Genomic DNA, 9,706 nt, shown 5'->3' with positions numbered 1-9,706 from the left:
ACGAATATTCTTTTGTCCATATCTTCGCAATGGAAGCACAGAACGCCGTCAAACCAAATGCATTTTAAAGACCACGACTTGTGGATATTTCCACACCCTTTATATCAAACTATCAGTGAGCTAATTATCTTTTTTTAAACCTCCGGTTTTTCATCGATGCGTAATTACGCACGAACTGGAACCCGGGGGACCGCTGTGTGCACACGTTCACAACGCGAGAAATACTGTTCAAATCGCTTCGTGCGAAAAACCCGTATATGACCATAGGAAGCAGAACAGCGCAGTCTCCCATTACCCAGACTGTAAGCACGGGAATAAAGCTTTGTTTGACTTCTGAAACCCTTCCTTTACGTCCTGTTTTCATTCAGGTAAGGGTCAACTATATTGAAAATACTACTGACAGCAGGAAGATTAAAATATTCTTTACTCAGCATCTTATTAAAAACAGCTCCCATGATGTTCAAACCGATTTTTTACACAGAACACTGACACAGCTTTGCATTCTGAATCTCTTTTTCTCTTGCTTTTATTTAATATGGCACAATGCACTGGGATAGGGGTATTCTGTTCACAAACCAATAGCATTTAAACCACAGCACCCACAATGCTGCAAGTGTTTTGCACACTAAGCGGGTCCTCTGACTTTTCCCAGCTTTATTTTGGGTTGTGGAACCTTTCTTTATATTTTTTAGGATTTTCTGAAGATAACACTACAGGTGGGATGGGTGGGTTGTCTTCATGGCTCAATAGCATTTCAAATACAGCACCCACACTGCTGAAACCAAGTGTTTTACACACCAGACAGGCCCCCGAACCTCATACAACCTTACTGTGGCTGTGGCCCCTGTCTTTATTTTGTAATGAGTTTCTGAAGATAACACTACAGGTAATACACTGGGACAGGTGGGTCGTCTTCATGGCTCAATAGCATTTCAAATACAGCACCCACTCTGCTGAAACCAAGTGTTTTACACACCAGACAGGCCCCCAAACCTCATACAACCTTACTGTAGCTGTGGCCCCTTTCTTTAATTTTTTATGATTTTCTGAAGATTACACTACAGGTAATACACTGGGACGGGTGGGTCGTCTTCATGGCTCAATAGCATTTCAAATACAGCACCCACTCTGCTGAAACCAAGTGTTTTACACACCAGACAGGCCCCCAAACCTCATACAACCTTACTGTAGCTGTGGCCCCTTTCTTTAATTTTTTATGATTTTCTGAAGATTACACTACAGGTAATACACTGGGACGGGTGGGTCGTCTTCATGGCTCAATAGCATTTCAAATACAGCACCCACTCTGCTGAAACCAAGTGTTTTACACACCAGACAGGCCCCCAAACCTCATACAACCTTACTGTAGCTGTGGCCCCTTTCTTTAATTTTTTATGATTTTCTGAAGATTACACTACAGGTAATACACTGGGACGGGTGGGTCGTCTTCATGGCTCAATAGCATTTCAAATACAGCACCCACTCTGCTGAAACCAAGTGTTTTACACACCAGACAGGCCCCCAAACCTCATACAACCTTACTGTAGCTGTGGTCCCTTTCTTTAATTTTTTATGATTTTCTGAAGATTACACTACAGGTAATACACTGGGACGGGTGGGTCGTCTTCATGGCTCAATAGCATTTCAAATACAGCACCCACTCTGCTGAAACCAAGTGTTTTACACACCAGACAGGCCCCCAAACCTCATACAACCTTACTGTAGCTGTGGCCCCTTTCTTTAATTTTTTATGATTTTCTGAAGATTACACTACAGGTAATACACTGGGACGGGTGGGTCGTCTTCATGGCTCAATAGCATTTCAAATACAGCACCCACTCTGCTGAAACCAAGTGTTTTACACACCAGACAGGCCCCCGAACCTCATACAACCTTACTGTGGCTGTGGCCCCTGTCTTTATTTTGTAATGAGTTTCTGAAGATAACACTACAGGTAATACACTGGGATAGGGGGGTGCTATTCATGAGTCAAAAGCTTCATCACAACATCTGAAAATTTTAGATTTTACATTCTTTTTATTTCCCATGTTTCGTTTAGTTTTTTCCTAATTTCACATTTTAAATAAGCTATATCTGTAATCACAATGAAGGTGTGGTATGCAGTCTTGATGATGTGACTGTGTAACCATCAGGCACGAAGGAGAGAAAAACAAAAAACCCCAAAGGAGAAAAAAAATCTCTGGGGGTCCAAGGCCTGATGGTTGACCTCCCCTCCAGGTCCTGGTTGTGTATGACAAATAGTTACTAGAAACAGTTCACATGCACAACCATGCAGATTGACACGGTGAATTCTATTTCATATATTATGTGAGACTAGATGTTAATGTTGAGTGTGTCCCATCCACTGGGTTGAGCAGTACAGGATCTTGAGTTTTGTAGGCTGGGTTCCTTGCTTCAGAAATCCAGGAGGATCCCTTGTCATGGGGGACGGAGCTCAATATCAACCAAAGGCACCGAAGAGAGAACAGTGGCAGGCATGGTGTGGAGAAAAAAAAAGGGTTAGACACAGAAAAAACAATTGCAACGTGGTTGTCTACTTACCCACTTGATATCTATGTTTCTGCACCTCCTAAAGAATTAGATCACTTGGGATAAAGAAGACTACAGAGACGATGTAGAAGACTACAGCATTGTTAAATATGCTTGTAGGTATGGGGCATCCTTAAAAAGGTCTGACATATATTTCCACAATTTAGGGGCTGTGTGCCTAAATGCTCTGCTACGTGCTTGCTATTGTTAACATAATCTGTTCATTGATCTAGACAGCATCCTACAACTACCTTAACCTTACTGTAAGAAAAGTATCACTTTGGTGTCTAGGCTGTTCTTTTTCATGAGTCTCCACTCCTGGAGATGTACATGGTACGATATTGAAAGCCAGTGGGGTTCGGACTTCGATGATGCAATTGTGTTTTATTGTTCCGGTTAGAATCCTTTTAGCACTGTGCCCTGTCTGAAGGTAGATAGAGTACTGTTTTGGAAACCTAATAAAAAGGAATCACCCTAGATACACTTCTATTTGATAGAAGCCATTTTTCTTTGATCTTTCTCACAACGGAGTGGAATTTCTTGATTAATCTATCTTACTAGGATGGATACAATTTTATCTGGAAATCTTTCACATAAATCATGTCATGGTGACATACTGTCGTTTTACATTTCTTTGCACTACTACAGTGATGTTAACAGTGTGTAGTGATCATATTTAAAAGGGACTGTGTTGTGTCATGATTAACTTTTTTACTGTTTTCATACAGACTTTGTTTGGTTTCTGGCAATAGATAACAAATGGTTTCTAGTGATTTTGTGTTCTAGTGTTTTTCATTATTGTTTGGCAAAGTGTACGAAAGTTTACTCTTACCCAAGATAAAATTTTTGGGGGGATATTGAAACTTGTACTTACGTGTCTTTTGGAGGTGAATTCTGCTGAGAACACGTTGACAGTCTTCTTGAGTTTCCAGCATGTCTTTTATGTAATGCTCGGGAGTAGGGGGTGGATGCTCACTCATCAACAGTGCCTGAAATATAAAACCGTAAGAAGGGTTACGAACTGCAAAGGATCCAAGGAGTATAAATGGGTCACAAATCAAGATCTAGGTATTTGCACAATTTGCCAGATCTCTCTTAATCAAACTCCTTTTTTCTTACTTTGTGTTTTTACAGCAAGACGTTATATTGTTTCTGTGCTAAATGGCAAGCTCTTTTAGGTGTTCATGGTTGTGTCTTTGTTTCTATACTATTGGAAAGAAACCTAGTAAGTGATTTGATGCATCCATGTCTAATCATTAATCTGACACAGTAATTCTATCTTTGAGATGCCTGTGTCATGTAATAAATTGCACAGATTATCAGTAATCTTTTATGTGTGCCTTCTTTGGTGTGTTTTTTGAAAAGTTATCTCTAATTTATAGAACCATTAATGCCAGAAGACAAGCCTGCAATCCAAACTTCTTAACAATAACAAACAATTATAACGTCCACTGAAATATGTCATCCTACTGTATGTTTCTGCTGAATCTAAAACTACATGTCCTGCTTAAAAAACCCTTTCATAGTGATAGTTTGCATGCAGAGCATACTCACCAAACTGGGGTTGGCAAAATGTACATATCCATGTTACTTCATTCTTTGCGCTTTCATACTCTTCTTTTGAGATGCACAATTCATGGAACCAGTTTTCACAACTGTCACACTGAATCTACACGGACAGTAAACCTTATATCAGTTCAGCTATCACCTTTCACTGGCATGTTTTGTTATTATGTGCTTACATTACACATACAGATAGAGATGATGTTCACTTACCCAGTTTGTCTGCCGCACTGGTGTTTCTCCACACATCAGGCACATGTCCTGGAGAGGAGCTATAATAAACATGCCAAATAGACTGATTTTTCCAATGTTATCTACAGATCATTGTTGCATAATTGAAGACAGTTTGATAGAGACCTTTTCATATGCACTTTCCTGATTAGGTGTTCTACTGCTTCTTAAACCGCACATTGTCATGTCTCAGAATACTCCTGTCAACACCTGTTACCCTTTTTTGCGTCAGCGTGTGTTGCTATGATTTTAAGGGGGCACATGATAACACAGCTATCATGTTTCAGTTTGCTTTGCTTCACTATGGGCAATTTAGACCCACACTTTTCCCAGACAATGGTTGTGTCAACCACGACGAAGGCCAAAGTGTCATTGAATTTTAACTGTGTGAAATGTGATTTAATTAACTTTTCATCACTGTGTTATATAGTACAAAAAGAATACCCAAATGAGTTCTGCATATAAATAAATTGAGAATCTTTTTCATCCAGACTTGTTACAGAGAGAGAACATGCTTCAGGAAAATAATATACACCAAGAAACGTAGGCAATGAGGATCAAATGGTACAAAACCTGAAGCCTCAAGAATTCTGATTGACAGGTCTTCCCGCAACTTTCTCATTTCTTTGGCACTGCTGTTTATTTCGATATATGTTGGAATATCCGGGAAATTGTTAATGATGTCTGCGCCCATCTAACAGACAAAAGTTTGTTTCAATTATTTCCCTAAAAATCTCTCATACAATAGTTTTAAGTCCAAAATTTCGGCGTGGAAAGGTTATGCTGACCTGCATCACAAAGACCCCACAGCTTGAGGCATCTGCTTGCCTGGTGTGACCAATCACGCTTGGGTGCCAGTTGATATTCAACCAGTCTTCTTTTCCTAGGACATTCCTTCGCATCTTAAAAAAGTCCCTGTGAATCAAAACAATAGGTTATTGATAAATGAGGAAATATTTGTCATGCTGAACTTGAACCTGAAATGTATGTGTGCCCCTGCAGAATTTCACCACGAAACTAATGCTTGATTTCTTACCTGAACCTTTTTGCCGCTGCAGTGGAGTCTCCCATCTCATCACTCAACAAAGGGCCCATCATCAGACATGAAGTTGCATTTAATGTGGGGCCAGACACACAGGCAGTTTCAGGAGTTTTATGTTGTTTAAACAAAGGTTTTTAATATTTGAATATTTTATATATATAATATTTATATTTATATATTATTTAACATTTAATATTTTGCAAACCTCGGCAAAGACAGTCAGGAAATGACCTAACAGTACTTTTTTTCCTACATGACACTTTGACTTGTTTGGTTGTCTGTTCATTACACAGCAGTATTCACAATAATAATTTAGGAAAAGTGCACTGTCACCATTGCCTTGGACACTCACTATCAATGTCCACCTTTTTTAACAGGAGAGGAACACATACATTGTGACTTTGTAATTTTTTTAGATGCAACAAGGATAATCACTTGAACTGTAATGGTTCCAGGTGTAATTATAAACCTACGCTGTTTTGGATTACCTGCACCACACTTACCAACAATTTCCAGTGGACACCAGTGTTAAAAAAGCTAATAATGGCTTCAGAGTTTTCAAAGTTGACCTGTAATGAAAAGAATGACAAGATTAGTACAACAGGCTGCCTCACAGGGATGGTGTGCTACCTTTGAATTTTCATTTCTGACTATAAAGGTAGTTTCTTTAGGCAGCACCATGGGCACAGTTGTGACCTGTTTTGATTGCTTGTAGCTCTCCTTGTTTCTCTATTGATAAAACAATCATCAGTTAGTGAAAAACCATGTTTGCCCCCTCACTAATGTAATCCATCAACATTTGTGTTTGATGTCCTTACCTTGGACAAACGTTGTCTAGCCATGCGCTCTCTATTCCCACTCATGATTACACCAGTTGTGTAGTGGTTCATTAGGAAAACCTTCTTCCCCAAGTCCATGGATTCTTTCGCTACTTGAAAGTAACACTCAATGGTCTTATGGAAAAAGCAAACACAATTGAAGAAGATGTGATTTCACGCACTCACACACATTTGATTACACAAAAGCTCAGAAACCTTAACAAATGCATGCAATCAAACACTTTCATCTTACCTCGCCTATGAGCCACTCATCTGGTTTCAGAGACACAAACTCCGAGTGTCTGAGAATATATGTGTCTGCACTGTGCATGGATGGCAAAACTGCAACCACTAATTCACTCGGATTGATGTTCCAAAGGGCGTGTACCTAAAAAAGATTTACCAAGCCAAAAGCATACACAAGAGATCACTGGACCTAACATAATGAAAATTGAGATTACACACCACAAGTATAACACAAGTATGTCAACAAGTATAACAAGTTAGAGAGAAACGACAAAGAACACCTACAGTAGTAGAAGATGACATTCATAAGCTCTGAAAAAGAAGTGAATGTCCACACAGAGAAATATTTGAAATACAAATCCTACCTTCTTTCTGAAATCTGTTTTCTCCCTTATAAGTTTTGAGATGGGGCGTGCATCACAGTGTGGTGTGATCACTTCAGCCATGCCCACGGCAGCTTGCTTGGGTGACACTTTCCTTTCTTCTTTGTGCTGCCATTCTTTATATTCTGTGGTTCCTGCTTTCCCCTGCTGTACTTGCAGGCCGTTGCTGTCATCTGGCGATTTTTCATTTGTTTCAATATTTCTATTGCTAACTTTTTTTTCCTGTGTTCTCATTTTTTTGGGGATTGGAATTTTCTGTGGTGCGCTGTAGAATTTATTTTTTGTTTCTTTGCCTACACCTGGTGCTCTCTTTGCCCATTGTTCCTGTGCATGTTCATGACGTGTCTTAGTGGTGATCAATGGAGCCGTCAAAACCTTTTTGGGGAGAGCATTTTGGATTATATGTTCTCTGTACCGGCCTTGGAGGGATTGTCTCATTATCGTAATAAACTCTGCTGGCCTCAGTTTCCTCCTGTGCTGAAGTATTGAATGCTTGACAATGCCAAACCAGGTCTCAACATGACAATTAGTGGCTCTTGTTTGTGCTACCTCTGACATTGATATGTCTTTTTTGCTGTCTGAAGCATATCTTGCCAGGTCACCCAACAAAATTCCACTCCACAGTGGAAATAGTGCCATGTATCTTTGCAACAGAAATCTTATTATGTCTTCACAGAAATAGGGGTTCACATTGTGTTGTGTCCCATAGTCATCATGTCCTTGAGCTGATATGCTGTCTTCATAAATACCTTTGAACTCCACAGCGAAAGGAGAGCGGCCCAGGCTGCCTCTCATTTTTGGGTACAGTACCTCATCTGTGTCTTTGACTTCTGCTTCCTTTTCCATCTGGTCTGGTGTGGTTGTTTGAGAAATGTAAGCGTTAAGGAGGCAGACACTAGATTGGACTTCATTTGTGAACCTCCTGCTTGAGAGTACAATACACATGTGTTTGAAAACATTTCTGGCGACACTCAAAGTTGTGCTGTTTTGCAGGATGGCAAAGGAAAATGTTGCAAAGTCTCGCAGTCCTTTGTCTGTTGTTTTTTTACTAATTGCTTGAGAGACAGCCTTTATGACATGGGCAGAGCAAAGGTGCAGAACAGTGAACATCTGAAGTTCTGTGTACTTAAGTTTGCCTTGGCAGACTTTCATTGCACGATTTAAGTATGCATGGATGGTGTCCCCATTGAAGGCAAAAAGAACACTGTGAATCAGGGCCCAGCTGTAGTCAGTTTCTACATGCTGCACTCTCTTGGTAGTACATGTTGAGATGTCAAACATGAATTTCCGTAGCCAACGTTCTATACTGACAATGGTGTGGTCAGTTGTCAACATTTCAGACACTGGTAATGGAGGCTTTCTTTTTCCACCTCCAGGTAACGTAAGACTGTAGTACAAAATTCTTTTGTTCTCCGATGGAATTTTTCTGACTACCCCTCCTGTTGCATCCAGGTAAAGGCTGACTTTCTCCTTCATCTTTAGATGGGCAATAAGAATTCGCATACTCTGTTCTGTGTAAAGATAGGCAGCAAATGTGTCTAACTGCAAAATCTGTATATATCCTGGGAAATGGACAATGTCGAAGTCGCATGCTTTCATATATTTTTGTGCCATATGTAATTCAAACACTGGATCATAGTGAATGCGTTTACTGTTCCTGAACTCTGATGAAATGACTTTCAGGACATTCTGTGTTAGTGGTTTAGATAAATTGCCTGCTGCAATTTCAGCAAGCGGTGTTCTGCTCAGGTTCCTGTAGTACACATTGCTGATTCCTTTTGTGAGGGCACGGGCAATCTTTCGACGATAAGGCTGACGTGCTTGTCGAAATTTTGTTTCCCTTTTACTGTGCTGTATTTGCCCTGCTCGTACAACATCAATTGTGATGTCATCATTGCCCATTGGTTTGTGTCTTGTTGTCATAATGTATTTTACATTGCAGGACCTGAAGGTACAGACTGCTTTTATCATCAGAAAGTTTTTTTTTTTTCTGCTGTTCTCTTTCCTGATGTATTGGTATTTGAAGGCTATTGGGCAACAAGGATTTATCTTCCTGAACTCGTTATATAAGATCTGGGTCCATGGTCGTCTTAGTTTAGATGTACCTTTTAGAGGTGCTATTTTTCTCCATTGTTCAGCCTTTAAACATACTTGGAAAGTTTTAGGCACAGACATAATCTTTCTTAATCCCCTTTTATCCTGAGGTGATGTCCCAGATGAGCTTGCCCCCTGGGAATATTCACTGTGCTCTTCAGGCTTTTTTTCTGATTCTACACAGATTTTTTCTCCCTCTAACATGTCACCACTGTCTGTGCTGCCGTGTGCTGCCCATGCATCTTCTGTATCTTCTGATGAACTTCTGAGCTCTGTGTTGCCTTCCAAACTATGTCCCTCACTTTGACTTGAAATATTGACTATAGATTGTGTACTGTCATCTGGTTTGGAATCCCTACCAATACTCTCCTCTTTCTGCGCCCTAAGCACTTTGGTTCTTAGTTGTTTTCTATCTTCATGCCAAATCACTGATAACCATTTCTTGTTGCTGGGGCATTCCTCTCCAAGGAGTCTGTTTGACAGTGTTGACCACATACTGTCATTCCACCTAATTTTTTTTTCGAGTTTAGAAAACTTCAGAAATTCGTTGATCACATTCCCTACTCCACCAGCCCTTGACCACAGGTCTGGCCTTCTACTCCTCTGTCCTCCTTTAACATGTGACATTGCCAGCAATCTGAAAAATAGAGAACATATCTGAATGGACTGGAAACATAATTGAAATTCAATGCCCAATGGATGTTAATAGTGTAGGAGCGCAACAGATGTACAAGTCCATTAAATGGTTTTAGTTCTGTGTTTAATTTTACGGGCCCTAT

At 40.1% G+C, this 9,706-nt stretch overlaps 1 long non-coding RNA gene across 1 annotated transcript; it reads right to left on the bottom strand.

Moving 5' to 3' along the window:
- Positions 1 to 2,017: 2,017 nt before the first annotated feature.
- LOC148671498 (uncharacterized) lies at positions 2,018 to 5,425 on the bottom strand. Its single transcript, XR_015936656.1, has 6 exons — positions 5,381 to 5,425; positions 5,133 to 5,259; positions 4,918 to 5,038; positions 4,327 to 4,385; positions 4,105 to 4,219; positions 2,018 to 3,539 (listed from the first exon to the last, which is right to left on the bottom strand). It is a non-coding gene; the product is annotated as an uncharacterized LOC148671498 (long non-coding RNA).
- Positions 5,426 to 9,706: the final 4,281 nt, after the last annotated feature.

Source organism: Lepisosteus platostomus, chromosome 5 (assembly GCF_059453375.1).
Source record: "Lepisosteus platostomus isolate fLepPlt1 chromosome 5, fLepPlt1.hap1, whole genome shotgun sequence".
In the NCBI taxonomy this organism is placed as follows: Eukaryota; Metazoa; Chordata; class Actinopteri; order Semionotiformes; family Lepisosteidae; genus Lepisosteus; species Lepisosteus platostomus.
Note: the sequence above shows the minus strand (reverse complement) of the source record. Positions and strands in the feature narration are given on the sequence as shown.